Source organism: Peromyscus californicus, unplaced genomic scaffold (genome assembly GCF_007827085.1).
Source record: "Peromyscus californicus insignis strain IS unplaced genomic scaffold, ASM782708v3 Scaffold_9__1_contigs__length_137607984, whole genome shotgun sequence".
In the NCBI taxonomy this organism is placed as follows: Eukaryota; Metazoa; Chordata; class Mammalia; order Rodentia; family Cricetidae; genus Peromyscus; species Peromyscus californicus.
The window spans coordinates 93,092,424-93,107,926 of record NW_026294617.1 but is presented as its reverse complement, the minus strand read 5'-3'; positions in this window follow the sequence as shown (position 1 = coordinate 93,107,926).

The window sequence follows — 15,503 nt, the reverse complement described above, 5'->3', positions numbered from 1 at the left end:
AATTACTACCACTGTGGTGGTTCAGGTCTTCATTCCGTTACTCTGTTATCTAGCCATCTTGTCCCCTTCAAATTTATCCTCATAGGAACCAGGGCGTTCTAGTAAAGATACAACCTAAAAATGGCATCCCCTTTCTAAAAATCTTTGGAAAGCCAAGATAAATCCCATGCTTCTTTACATATCCCCAAGATTATCTATGGGATGTTCAGTGCCTGCCTCCCTAGTGTTACATGCTGTGTACCATGAGCTTTCTTCAGTGATACTGGCCCACCTGTAGTTCTATGTCCAAGCCATGTGCACTTTGCTGTCACCTCAGCATGGAATCCTGTCTTCTGTCTTCAGCCTAGATCACCGCTAGTCATCCTCTACACTTAGACACAATGGTGTCTCCTCCATTACAACACTGTGTCTATAATGAGTTAAGTTTGTTTAAAATTGTCTGCCTGTATAGGCCCCATGCCCAAGCAGTAGATGGCCAACACAAAACAAACTCAATGGTGTATTTGTAGATATGTGTCTCAAATTGCTCTGCTTGGGCATTTTTTTTTTTTTATCTTACTAGTCTTTTTACTGTATATAATAGTTTCTAGTTTTGTGTTATTATGGGTTTTGTTTTTGTGTCTGTGGGTTTCTTGTGCTTTTTCACTTTTGAAATTCTGTTTTGTTTGTTTTTTTATTGGCCTGTTTGTTTTCTAAGGAAAGAAAGAAGGCATGGGTGGGGGGTTGGCAGGAAGGAGCTGGGAGGAGCTGGGAGAGGGGAAACCATAATCAGAATGTATTGAATGAATTTTCAGTGAAAAAAATAAATAAATAAAATTGCCTTCCTGTATTTCTCCTTCATTAAAATAATTTAATGAAGTCAGTGTCTTGTCCTGCTCATATCCTCTTCTGTAGGCTTAGCATTGTGCATGCCATAGTAGGTTCACAGTAAGTGTGTATTTATAGGTCATGGATCCATTAGTAGTCAAGAAATTTCTTTCAGTTACACTTCCTATTTTATACAGTGCAGGTGTGTGATATATTCAAGATGACTGCCAGAAAGTCACTGGTAGAACTTCAGACATGAGCATGTCTTGTTCATACTTTTCAGGAAGCTATTTGTGTTGAAAGGCTTATGATACATATCATACAGACTTCATATGCACATGGTGGAATAGGTCAGCAAAATTCTGGTCATTTTTTAATGTCCTGGTCATTTTTTAATGACTTCTTAGATTTTATTGAATACTTTTTTGTTGATTCATAATAAGTGAATATTGCCAAAAAAGAGTAGTTTCCTGGGGGTCAAAAAGAAGAAAAGTTGTGGCAGTCTTTCCCCTCTTCAACTTAACAAATAGAAGTGGCAAACCTTGCCTAGTCTGTTTTTACAGGACCATTCTGTGGTGGTTGCCTGTTTCTCCCTCACTGTTACAAACAGCTTTCAAATAGGATTGCTTCTCACTCCCTGCCCCCCAATTTATTAGGGAACCCTATAAACTTAGGAAAGTTGAAACAATTTTACAGTGAGCCTCCACAGCTTGCTAGATTTGCAGCTCTTAGGAGGTCACTGCGTTTGCTTCATAATACATTTCCCCATCTAGCTGGACATCAGCCGATCTTCCTTTTTGATACATTTCCAAGGGTCTATCATTTCTTCCCCCTAATCCAAGCTGAGCTTTGAATATTTTCCATTAAGACAGCTACTTCTTCTTAGCATATGCTGCTGTACCATTCTAACAATGATGACAGTAGTTAGAATGCAGACAAATTTCATCATTAGAGCAAACTGCAAGTCTTGTGCAACAGAAAGAGTGCAATGGTTACAGGGAATGATAATTCCAGGACTGAAGGAAGATGGGAGAAGGTCCTTTTTTAACTTAGTGACAAGGAGGAAGCCTGAGGAGTTTTCTACTTCATGTTCCTTCTTTCAGGAAAATAGCAAATCCTTCCTGAGGGTGAACGTTTCTCTATTTTATTTTTGAGATACCATTAAGATGTTTTTATACCCGTTGTCAGTAACTCAGCTTTAGTGTCTTCCCCGAGAGGAACTCTTCCCCATCTTCTGGTGGTAGCCACAAAATGCAGCCTGCAGATGCACACTGTCACAGCAAGTTATTCCTTGTGGCTTTTCCACTCCACTGTCATCAACATCATAGGCTACTTTTATTTTAAAGCAATAACATAGCTGAGATGCGTCATTACATCATGGACAAATTGTAATTACCGTACAGCTAAAAGAAGCCATCCTTCAGTTTTCCTATTCGAGCTTGTTTCCCTGTTGAAAAGAACCCGTCAGGGGACTGACTAAACTCCATCTGACCTTATTGTGAATAGAGAATATTATTTTACTCTGACGCTGGCCTTTTAACCTACATGCTCCCACAGATTGCCTTTGTTAGAGGAGATCTTCATTAATATTCGGAGAGTCTGGAGACCTTGAATTGATTTATCGTCACTATTTTCCTACAAATAGGTGGTAATTAAAGATAACACTCCTCTAGAGGAGACTATATTTACTAAGCTTTAAAAAAAAGACTTGCTGTTCCTTTATTGTGTATTGATTTACTTAGGGAAAGAATACTTTTTATTTGCCCAGTGACCTTATGTATTCCTTATATGGTCATATAAAGTACACATGTAGAAGAAAGAAAAGAGCAAATCTGGAGTTATTTTCTGTGAAATATAAGGAAAATGTTATTTTCAGTAATCTTGGCTCAATAGATTGAGAGTAACCAGGAGAAAGGAGTCACCTAAAGTCCTATGTTTTTATGTAAAGTATATGTATATACATGGTGCACACACATACAACACGGGCAGAACACTCATACACATAAAAATAAAACAAATGTTTAAAAGCAAAGAAAAATATAACAATAACACAATCATGGATTTTGAGTGAAAGAGAGGGTATTCCCTACAAAATCATGGCTAATTTATATGCATTTAATGCAAGCAGACACTACATCGTTTTAAAGCACAAAGCCAAATTATCCGTCCCTGCTTATTATTTTTTTAGCATAGATTTTTGAAGGAACTACCAACTATCAAATGACTTAGAAATAAATAGCTAATACACACACAGGTAGAGAGAGGGGAGTGGGGAAGAGGAACATCTCTGGAAGCCACCATGTGGTCATGGTGTTTTCTCACAGCAATAGAAAAGTCACTAAGACAGAAGTTGGTACTAGGGAGTAAGTAGCCTGTTGCTGTAATAGTCCTGACCATGCTGGTTTGGGAAGGAGTTTGGAAGACTGGACTAAGGAAGTGGTTGAATACTTTAAGTGGGACTTAATAGACCATCCTGTTAGGAGATTGGAAGACAGTAGTGATGAGAGCAATGTGGACTGTGGACACACTCAGCTTAAGAGGTTTCAGAGCAGAGATATATTAGCAACTGGACTATAGACCAATCTTGTAATATTTTGGCAAAGACTGTGCTTGCTCTTTGCCCCTCTCCTAAGAGTCTGTCTGATGCTATATTGGAGAGTTTGGAGCTAATTTCATCGGCAGAGGAGATTTTAAGGCAGCATTGACTTTGGCTTGGTTACTAGTGATTACTCTTAGGTAGGTCTATAATGAAGAAGAGAAATCAGGGCAAGAAGAAATACAAAAGAGAAAGTTTTGAGGAGAAAAAGGACACCAGGGAATGTAATGTTGGAGCCAAGACTTGTGCTGACACAGATAAGGAAAGCCCATATTCAAAAAGTAAGAATGGAAGTGGTGCCCTCAGGGCAAGATTCCACCAGCTGATCCAGCTATTTGTGAAAGGAAAAAGCCTGAGGAGTTTTCTGGTCCTAAAAAAACAACACAAATTAAAATTTAGGCAAATGTAATTCAAGGAGAGGGGTAGTTTCCTTCCCAATCTGGCAGCATTGGCCATGTGGTTCCAGCTTTAGGGTCATGAAGGACACAGGGGTAAAGGGGTTTGATACTGAGGCCACATGAGTGCCTGATAAGGGAATCCTTGGTAGGAGAGGCCATTGCCTGAAGTTGTGAAAATGAAGCCTAGATTTCACTGGAGACACCAAGATGTTGGAGATGCCAGAACTGTGGGATATGGATACCTGCCAAGAACAGCTGCAGACAGGGAGTGGAATCAGCACAAGAGAAAGAAGTGTGTTGCAGTCAGCAAAAATGGAAGGGAAGAGGCATCTAAGCCCTTTGACATCAGACATAGAGTTACAGGGTTTGGAATTTGCTCTGCTGGGATTTGGTCTCTTTTTGGTCCATTATTCCTACATTCTTTTTTTTTTTTTTTTTTTTTTTTTTTTTTTTTTTTTTTGGTTTTTCGAGACAGGGTTTCTCTGTGCAGCTTTGCGCCTTTCCTGGGACTCACTTGGTAGCCCAGGCTGGCCTCGAACTCACAGAGATCCGCCTGGCTCTGCCTCCCGAGTGCTGGGATTAAAGGCGTGCGCCACCACCGCCCGGCTATTCCTACATTCTTATTCCTCCCTTTTGGAATGGAATATATATTCTGTGTCATTGTATGTTGGAAATATGTAGTTTGCTTTTTGATTTTACAGGGGTTTACAGTTAAGATTTTGCCTTGAGTCATAAAAGAGACTTTGGAATTTGAACTTTTAAACTGTGTTCAGACCATGAAAGACTATGGGGACTTTCAAAATTGAACTAAATGTGTTTTGCGTTATGATATGGCCACAAGCCTATGGGGACCAGGGAATGGAATGTGATAGTTTGAATGAGAATGACCCCTGTCTTAGTTAGGGTTTCTATTGCTGTGAAGAGGCACCATGATCATGGCAACTCTTATAAAGGAAAACATTTAATGGGGTGGCTTAAGTTTCAGAGGTTCAGTCCATTATCATCAGGGTGGGACATGGCAGCATGCAGGCAGACATGGTGCTGGAGAATGAGCTGAGAGTCCTTACATCTTGATCCCCAGGCAACAGGAAGTGAACTGAGTGTCACACTGAGTGAAGCTTGAGCAAAGGAGACCTCTAAGTCCATCCCCAAAGTGACAAACTTCCTCCAACAAGGCCACACCTATTCCAATAAAGCCACACTTCCTAATAGTACCACTCTCTATGAGCTTTTGGGAGCCAATTACATTCAAACTACCACAGCCCCCATAGGCTCAAATATTTTAATGCTTGCTCTCCAGTTGGTGGAATTATTTGGGATGGATTAGGAGGTGTGGCCTTATTGTAGGAGGTGAGTTACTGGGGAAAGGTTTGGAAGTTTCAAAACCTCATGCTGTTCCCAGTAAGCCCTCTGTGCCTCATGCCTGTCTGCCTGCTACTGTGGCCCCCAACCTCTGAAAAGCAAGCCCCCAATAAACTCTTCCTTCTATAAGTTGCCTTGGTCATGATGTTTTATCATGGCATAGAAAAGAAACTGAGGCAGGATCTGAGTTCTCTTGTGGCCTCTGGAGGCCCTGAACACACATGGTACACATGTACATGCAGACTAAGTTCCCATTCACACAAAATAAAAATCATAAATAAAATTGCCTTTAAATATATGTCTAGATGCACTGATTTCATTCTACAAACTTGACATCGTGCCTCATCCTGGGCCTAACCAATCTACATTTCCTAAAAGTGGCCTACCAAGCTCTACAGTAGATACATCTTCTCCCTCAACAACACTTCCTTTTTCTCTAACCTCAACTCATACTGTTCTGCTTACTCCACACCTTCACAGATATCTGTGTGGCTCAGACTTCATTAAAAAAATCTTCACTCAACATTTATTTCCTATTTCAACGTGCAGCCATTGCTATTCCCATGGGCTTATGGCCGTCTCATAACACAAAATGCATTCATTCTCTCCAACTTTGAAAGCCCTCAGAGGCTTTGACAGTACTAACATTTTTCAAAAGGTCAAAATCTTTTCTGAGACTCAAGTCATTCTTTTAACTGTGAGCCTCTGTCTTTCAGTACACAACTGTACAGAACAAACGTTCCCATTCCAAAAAAAAAAAAAGAAAAAAAGAGGAACATGATAAAGAAAGAATGTGCTAAAGAAAAATCCAAACCCAATAGGGCAAATGTCAATCTCTGAAGCTTCATGTGCAGCATCTGGGCCCCATGGTGGCATCATCTGGGCTCTAAAGGGCTTGATTAGCTCTGTCCCTCCAACTCTGCTGCCTGCAGCAAATATAACTTCTCTCAGAATAGCTCTGCTCTGAGCTTTTCTCAGTAGATACCCTATAGTCCTGGCATCGTTAGCATCCTGAAGTCTCCACTACACATTAGAGTCTATCTTTACAGCTTTGCCCAGTGGTCTCTCAGTGCTCTTGATGTGCTCTTCCCTAGAGAAGGCTGTCTAACATGGCAAGATCCTGCTGCCAACCTCCATCTACAGTGACCTTGTGTGCTTTGGCTAGACCAGAAAAAAGAACTTGCCTAGGCAGTTTGAGCTCTTCCTGTATTATCTTCCAGCTTTCTACTTGTTGCAGTGTTCAGTTGTTACTTATTAGAGAGACACTTGTCCGTGTTTGTACTTCTTAATAGTGTTTTACCTTGAAAAAATTTTACTTTCAAATAGTTTTATTTTATAAAATGGGGTTTCACACATCTCAGGCTAGCTTTCTAATTTGCCATGTAGCTAAATTTGACCTTGAACTTCTGATCCTGCTGCCTCCACTTCTCTAGTGCTGAGGTTATAGTTGTATGCCACCATTGCCATTTTATATAGTCTTGAGGATGGAAGCCAGGGTTTCCTGCATGCCCAACAAGCTTTCTAACCAACTGAGATACAGAGCCAGTCCCAGTCTTTGTTTTTAAATAAAAAAAAATTAGCAGTAATGAAAGGACTCTTCATATGGTGCTGGAGAAGTGGCTCAGTGGTTAAGAGCACTTGCTGCTCCTGCAGAGGACCCATCTTCCATCCCCAGCACCCACATCTGATGACTCACAAGTGTCTGTACCTCCCACTCCTGGGGATCTAGTGCCCTCTTCTGGCTCTATAGGCACCTGCAGGCAAATGGTGCACATACATATTAGCAGACACACACACACACACACACAAATAAAAAGTAAATTATTTTTTTAAATGATTACTCCTTACCAAAGAAGTTACACACATGAAGTTTTCAGAAGTAGTTCTTGCATAATCATATTTATATAAATATAATTTTATATATTTATTAATTTATATCTATAATAATTAGCTTATAAGTTAAGTGAAGATAATCTACTCTAGTACTAATGGTAAAAAAAGGAACTATTTTGTTAAATTTCAGTTTTATTTTTAAGATCCTATGGCCTTTCTCCTGATTCCTGGAAGTATCCTTTAGGGGGTAATTTTAGCCATACAGAGGCCAATATAAATTTTATGTCTATTTTAAGTTCCAAAGAAATATATGTGAAATTATAATTTCAATGAAAAGATAATAAATTTCTATGTCAAATAAAGTTCTAGTGATTATAAAATGCATATATTTTGATGCATTTTAACTTTAAATTTTATGCAATTTAACTCCCAGTAGTATTTTCTCTTAACTTCATTATAGACAAACAAATATGTCTTGATTAAAAGCCAATTCAACTTCTATTTCATTATCACGATGAAGTCATTGTAGGTAACCACTTGCCCTAAAAGCACTTTTTATTAAATTCATTCAACTAAACTTTAAGTATGGCCACTTAACAAAACTAGGTATGTAACAAATACTTTGGCTCTTTCCCAGCATTGGAAAAATGCTTAGACGACAAGAGATATTTTTAGGACAATGTCCTTAGTATTGAACACATTAGCATTTCATCCAACAACAACAAAAATAAATAAAAGCCTGCGGAGTCTCTCTGAAAGGTATCACAAGTATTTCTGTCGCAATGTCTCATTTTTCACCTGTGACATGAAACCAGTTTCCATAATGCTTGGCATTTAAGCAGGCGTGACTGCACCTGTTGCTGGGCTAGCCCTTCAGGGAGTAGTTGAATCTTGGGGAAGACCCAAATCATTTGGTGATGGGAGGGGAAGCCCCAGCTGAAGGAAGAGAAAGCCACTTTTGGAATGTATCAGTTACTGTTCCTACAAATGTATTGTAAGCAGACATTTACCCTCAACTTGTCACCCCTAGAAATCAGTCCCCTTTCCCTAAGCATAATAGAAACAGATCTTGCTAGGTTACAACTGATGAGAAAATGCTAAAATTCGTGAATATATTTAGGCTTTTATGCTACCTTGTAATTGTGCTAGATAGTATTGATCTGCTGAAGGATCTCTGCATCCTTGGCCTCTGTGAGCCTTTTTCATTATCTGCCTCTCCAACTACTTGCCAGCGTTTGGATCCTTTAGTTGTCCATTGAGGGTTAGGTTCTGTCTTCACTCCTACAATGTTTAGTTCTTTTTTCTTAATCTGTGAGATTATGGTACATTTACATCATTTCCCCTTTTCTTTTCCTCTCTCCAAACCCTTCCATATACTTCTAGCTCTCTTTCAAATTCATGGCCTTTTTCCATTAATTGTTGTTACGTGCATATATGTATGGCATATACATATATATTTCTAAGTATAACCTGATCAGTCTGTATACTGTTACTTGTATGTACGTTTTCAGGGCTGAGCTAACCAATTGATGTGCTCATCCCTAGAGAAGGCTGTCTCTCTCACTCTCAGCATTCCTCAGTTGTCTGTGATTCTTGGTGTAGGGATGAAGCCTCCTGGGCTTTTCTCCATCCACTTCATCATGTCTATTGGTGGTGTCCTTGTTCAGCTCATGTTTAGGCAGTCATGTTGGTGAGACTTTATGGGATACAAGGAATTATTTCAATCTGTTTGAATTTGCAAAGATTGTTTTCTGTCCCAATATATGGTCTATTAAAAAAAAACTTACATGTGTTGCTTAGTGGAATGTGTGGTTTTGTGTTTGGGTGGAATATTCTATAGACATTTGTTCTGTCAATTTGATGTATGATGAAAATTAATTCTGATCTACCTTTCCTCCCTCCCTCCCTCCCTCCCTCCCTCTCTCTCTCTCTCTCTCTCTCTCTCTCTCTCTCTCTCTCTCTCTCTGGTCCACGTGACCTGTCTATTGGAGAACAGGGAGTATTAAAATCACCTACTATTAATGAATTGGTGTTAATCTGTGTCTTCACATCCAGTAGTAAATTTTTTAAATGAAACTGGGTGCACCGAAGTCTGGTGCATGCTTGAGATACTGATGTCTTCTTGGCGGTTACCTTGACTAGAAGGCAGTGTCCCTCTTTATCTCTCTGACTGGTTTCTGTTTGAAGCCTATTTTGTCACACATTAGAATAGCAATGCCTGCTTGCTTCCTTGTCCCATTTGACTTAAGTATTTGGTAGGTAGTGTGACAAAACCCTGAGATTTTCTAAAGAAGAAATTGTGTCACAAATTTAACACAAAAGTACTGTGTTAAACTCCTGCCGGAGTTTCTGTGTTTCCAGGCTGCTCATCAGGTCATACCAAAAAATCTCAGGCTAATCCCCCCTCAAGCCCCGTACATCACCACCTTACAGGATACAGTATTTCAGGACACCAGCTGCTATAATCCAGAGTCAGTTCCTTAGAATATGTTTTTTCTTTGAAAACATATACTTTATATACATACCCTATACATATACACACATTTATCCTGTTGGATCTCTTTCTCTAGAGAGCTCTGATTACAAATCCCTTTGTTTTTATTTATCATGCTGCCTTTAGAAGTCATCTATATATTTGAACTAGGGTGCTTATTTCAGTTTCTTACCTGAACTAAATCGCATTTTAGATGATGTCTCCACCTGATGCCTCCTTTGCTAGCTTTTCCTCACTGTGACAAAATACTTGAGGAAATGAATATAAGGAGAAAGACTGATGCGTGCGGGCTGACAGTGGCAGAAGCTTCAGTCTGTCGTCCCTCGCCCGAACTGCCATGAAGCTGAGACAAAGCTGAACATCGTGGTGGAAGAACACAGTAGAGGCAAGCTGCTTCCAGGAGCTGGAAAGAAAGCTTCAAGGAACCTAGTACAAAATACAGCCTTGAAAAGCACACTGCCGCTAACTGTTTCTCCAGCTGGGCCCTGCTTTCTAGCAGTCTGTTCAGCCCTCATGAGCCAACCACCCCTGAACACTGCTTCACTGGGAGAAGTCTTCGACACATGAGACTTTGGAGGACATACTGGATGCAAACTGCCATGTCTCAAACCCATCTTACCCTTAAGTGAACCTAATGGAACGTTTTCTTCTCTGCACTAACTCCTTTCTCTCTTCATTTCCTACCTCCACTAGTGACATTTCTGTACTGAAGTAGAATTCTCCACGCTATTGTATTCATCCTTCTCTTTTTTTATTATTATTTCTTTAAATTACTTTTAGCATTTATAGTGATATTTTATTTGTACTGAAATGTGATTTTATTTGTATGTTAATAAATAAAGTTGCCCCGGGGTCAGAGCTATTAGAGCCATAGCAAAAGCTGGGCGGTGGTGGTACAGGCCTTTAATCCCAGCACTTGGTAGACAGAGCTAGGTAGATCTCTGTGTGTTCAAGGATAAATCCAGTGTTGGAGACACACGCCTTTAATCTCAATACCAACCATAGAAGACCTGGAGGTCTGTACAGACAGGCAGTGACGAGGAGGTCATGTGGTTGGGTTTACACCCAATGAGAAGGCAGAACAGAAAGTCTTTATAAAGCCAGACACACAGGAAGTAGGTCTCTTTCGGAGAGGTAGGACCACCGCGAGAGGAAGGGTAAGGTTTTTAGCTCTTAACTCTGACCTCTTGGCTTTCTTCTTTGCATTGGTTCTGTGTTTCTTATTGAATAAGATGGTTACTTCTACAAACATTCGTTTAGTATGCAGCATAATGGGTTTCATTACGGCATTTCCTTCTGTATGTTGCATTAATGGTACCTGGTTCTAGTTTTTCCTCTCTCATTACCCTCCCCTATGCCCATGTCCCCTCATTCATATCATATGTATTCCATTAATTTCTCTCCACCCTGCCTTAAGCTGGCTTCCTAATATCTCACAATCTCCTTTCTAATTCTATGATTCATAGGCACACACACAAATAGAATTTTAAATCTAGGTTCCACAAATGAAAGAAAATGAAGAATTTGTTTTTCTGAATTTGGCTAATGAGTTTTAGTTCCATGACTTTCTTAATAACTGTAATGATTTTCATTTTTCTTTATGGATGCATAAAATTCCATTGAGCAAAAGAAACATTTTTTTTTATCCACACATCTGCTGATGGACACTTAGGCTGGTTTCATTTCCTGGGCTATTATGAATAGTGCAACAGTAAGCACAGATGAGTAAATATGTCTATGATACATTGACTTAGAGTCCTGGTGCATACCTGAATGGTGTAGCTGAGTCATATGGTAGTTCTATTTTTTAATCTTTCCAAGAAATCTCTGCACTGGTTCCCATAGTAACTACATTAGTTTACATTCCCACCAGCAGTGTGTGAAGGTTCCTCTTTCCCCACATCCCACTAGCGTTTGATGTCATTAGCTTTCTTCTTTAAAGTATTTATTTATTTATTTGTTTGTTTGTTTATTTACTTTGTGTGTGTGTACTTGTGTGTGTGTGTGTGTGTACAGGGAATGTGTGTATGAGTGCACCCATGCCACGGTGTGTGTATATGAGATCAAAGGACAACTTTGTGGAGTCGCTTCTTTCCTGTCTCTTTCCACCTTTGTCTTCTCTAAAAGGGACCATGTTCTAGACACAAATCAAGTCTTACCAAATAGAATGTACTGAAATAATCTCTTGTATCAACATCAGATCATAGTGCAATAAAACTAGAAACCAATAGCAATACAAATTACAGGAGCTATTCAAGTACGTGGAGACACTAGAGTAGCTACATTAGCTTGTTTTGACTATCTGTTTACTTGATAGATTGTTTTCTGCTAATTGACTCTCAGTCTTTGAGTGTCTTGGCCAGAGAAGGGTGTTTCTTGGAGACAGCAATTAGTTGGATCTTCTTTATTAATGCGTTCACCTAGCCTGTGTGTCTTTATTAGTTAATCGAGGCCATGAAGTTAGTGCACACTTAAAATCCAGTGCAGGAGTCTGATAAAAGGTAAGGTTAAGCCTTCATTAAAAAAGCAAAAGGAAGACTATGAAGGGACTAGATCATATGATTAGGAGAGTGTGCTAATTTCATAGTTACAAATGACCACAACTAGTAGGCCTTTTAAGCAAGAGGATCTTTTCATGGTTCTCAAGGACAGAAGCCTGAACTCAAGTCATCAGCAGAGCTTGCTCTCTCCAAAGGCCCTGGAAAGAACCCTCTCTTGCCTCTTCTAGTTCCTGGTGTTCTGTAAAGTCCTAGTTAGTCCTGGTCACCCTGTGGCTTATAGATACCTCACTTATTTCTGCCTCTTCCTAATTGTGACCATGTTTCTTCTGTACATCTTTGCCTGTATGGCAAAATTGCCCTCTTTTGGGGATGATGTTTATTTGATTAGGGCCCACTTCAATCCAGTATGATTTCATCCTAACTTAATTTTATGCAAATAGTTTCAAATAAAATAGTTTTCACAGGTTCCAGGTAGGCAAGAATTTTTGGAGGACATTTTTCAATGTAGTGCATAGCTACTTCAGAGTCGTGAAGCCATGGGAAACTATGCTGCAAGGAACTCAGAAGTTATTCCTTAAAATAGAAATGACTTTTTCTTCCTGGATGTTTGTTAGGAAAAGACAATAAAAGAATGTAGTTTGTGGTAAAATCTACGTTGAGAAACACAGACATGGTGATAAGTTATACAGAGATAAATACAGGTTCAGAAATAGATATATAAATAAAGATACCGATATGTTATAAAAGCTAAGCATACTTTGAGTCAAAATTGAATGACAGAAGGGAGGTTTAACCAGATACAGTGAGGGTTGTCTAGCTGTAAAAGAGTCGGGCAGCTGTTCCTCTGAGATAAGAGGATAGATTGCATTTTGTAGTTCAAGAAACCGATGAGTGCAATTAATCCTACAATCTTCAAAATGCTATCTGCCTCAGTTTTTGTCTGACTGTACTCTGTAGATATTAGTCATGTATTTTAAAAATACTTGCTTCCTTCTCTCATAAAACAAATCCTAAAAGAAATACTCACAATTAGAATTGACCATAACCAACATGTTGAATCCAAATTGTGCTTTGTAATTTTTGTAATCATTTAGACACACTAGGGAACTTAGCCTAGAGTCTTGAAACATGTAATTTCATATTGCTTATGTGTAATCATATTTTACAATACATTTAAAAAACACAAGTACTTATGTGGTTGTATCTCAGCTCAAATTAAAATCTGTATGTCCATGATGGTGTGTATATTTCAAAGCCTTTGAAATGATAACATGCAGCTTCCTGTTTATCTTTAACATTGTGAGATTGAGTGGAACATCCTTTTTAAGACTCTTCATGAGAAGAAGGAGAATATAAGTTTCTTGATAATAGCTTGGCTGTGTTTCTGTGGCTCAGTTATTTAATTTTACATAAGCAATGATGAACACATTCATGGAAACTAAATATATTCACATTATACATTTATTTGGAAATTCTTCCTTTTTAGCTTTTAATCTTACAGATTTGATCAACTTTTAAAAATGAGTAGAATTTGGCACTAAACATCTTCTAAATATTTATGTTTATAAATAGCTCTCAGCCTTGGTCAAAGAAGTTTCCTTCTTTTCCAGTGGGAAGCAGTTAAGGCAGAGTCTCATAACTGGTCACAGTGCTGAGAACAAATGACCGTTGAGAATTTGGCCTTAAATGGGATTCTTGTATCAACCCCTCTTGAGCTCAAGGAATAATGCTGAAGGAGAGCAGAAAGAATGTAAGAGCCAGAAGATGAGAAAGAGTGCTATAAAACTCTCTTTTTGACACAACCCACCTCCTGCACTCATGAGCTTACTGCAGCCCTGATTGCTAGTATAAAACCTGTAGAAGATTGGTCCCACTACCATTCCATCTCAGATGAAGCTTGAACTTCATGAGGTTCCACCCCTAGCTTAGGAACCATTGACAGTTGATGGCTACTGGAAGAGGGGAGTCGTTTTCCTCAGGCCTGTGTTCACTGATACTTTGCCCATGCTCCAGTAGATGATCTCACATCCATGATCATGTAAGCAGCCATAATCCAACGTAGCAGGTCATTTGGAAATGCACAAAAGTATGGGGGGACTTGCTGGGAAGAAGAGGTTTTGAGTGCATGGGAAAGGAACAAGAGAGGGTGATAGGGGAGCAAATATAGTCAAAACACGTTTTAAAGACATATGAAAGTAATATGCAAATATTTTAAGGGCTGGACAGATGGATCATTGCGTAACAGCTGCACAACCATGATGACCTAAGTGTGCTTCCCAGATACGGTGATAAACACATATCTATGTATGTATGCACTGCAGTAGCCCAAAAAGCAAGGTAAAAGGAGAGACCTGATCTTGAAAAGGCACCCTCCACATGTGCACCATGGCACACATACATACTCTCAGTAAATAAATGCCTTTTTTTTTTTCAAGACAGGGTTTCTCTGTGTAGTTTTGGCGCCTTTCCTGGAACTCGCTCTGTAGCCCAGACTGGCCCCGAACTCACAGAGATCCGTCTGCTTCTGCCTCCCGAGTGTTGAGTTTAAAGGCATGCACCACCACCGCCCGGCTTTAAATAAAGTTTTGAAACACTGATTTTAAAAGTAGAATTCAATAAACACTACATTTACACTGAAAGAACGGAGTTTTAACGCTGTTAGATTTGTTGAATAACACATTCTAAATACAATTTTAATATCTATCCTAAGATAGATTTCTTGTGATTAAGCCTATATCTGATAAGTTTGAAGTTCATAAAAATTAATATTTAGACTTGTAATGGATCATGGAGGTCACCATTTGTGCTATTTTTCAGACTGAGAAGTGACTGCACAAGCAATTCAGTGGATCACCCCGAGCCAAGCGTTACTGTGTTGTGGATTCAATCCTCTAGGCTTCCATGCAGGCTTACATATTGTCTTACCCACTTAACTCTCAGAATCACTGTTTTAGTTACTGCTCCATTGCTGAGAAGAGACACCATGAGCAAGGCAACATACAAAAAGGAGCATTTAATTGGGGACTTGAGTCCATTTTCAGAGGCTAAGTCCATGATCATCATGGCAGCAGACAGACAAACATGGTGCCAGAGCAGGAGCTGAGAGCTTACATCCCATCTACATATGAGGAGGTAGAGAGAACAAGACTGGGCCTGGAGTGGGCTTTCAAAACCACCTCGAAGCCCACCCCTAGAGACACACCTCCTCCAACACGGTCACACCTCCTAATCCTTCCTAAAATAGTTCCACCAACAGGGGACCAAGCACTCAAACACTTGAGCCATGGGGGCCATTCTCATTCAAACCATCACAGTCACCATTTACCAAACAAAAGCCCAGAAGTCAGGCACACTAGGATGTTCAAATACTTTGAGGAAGGCACTGTGGTGAATTCTCCCGGCATTTGCTCATTTGAAAAAAAAGTCCATGTTTTGCCTGCATTTTTTTTAAAGACAAAATTGATGGGACTGAGCTTGTAGGTTAATGGTTTTGTTTTTCCCTTTCAGCACCT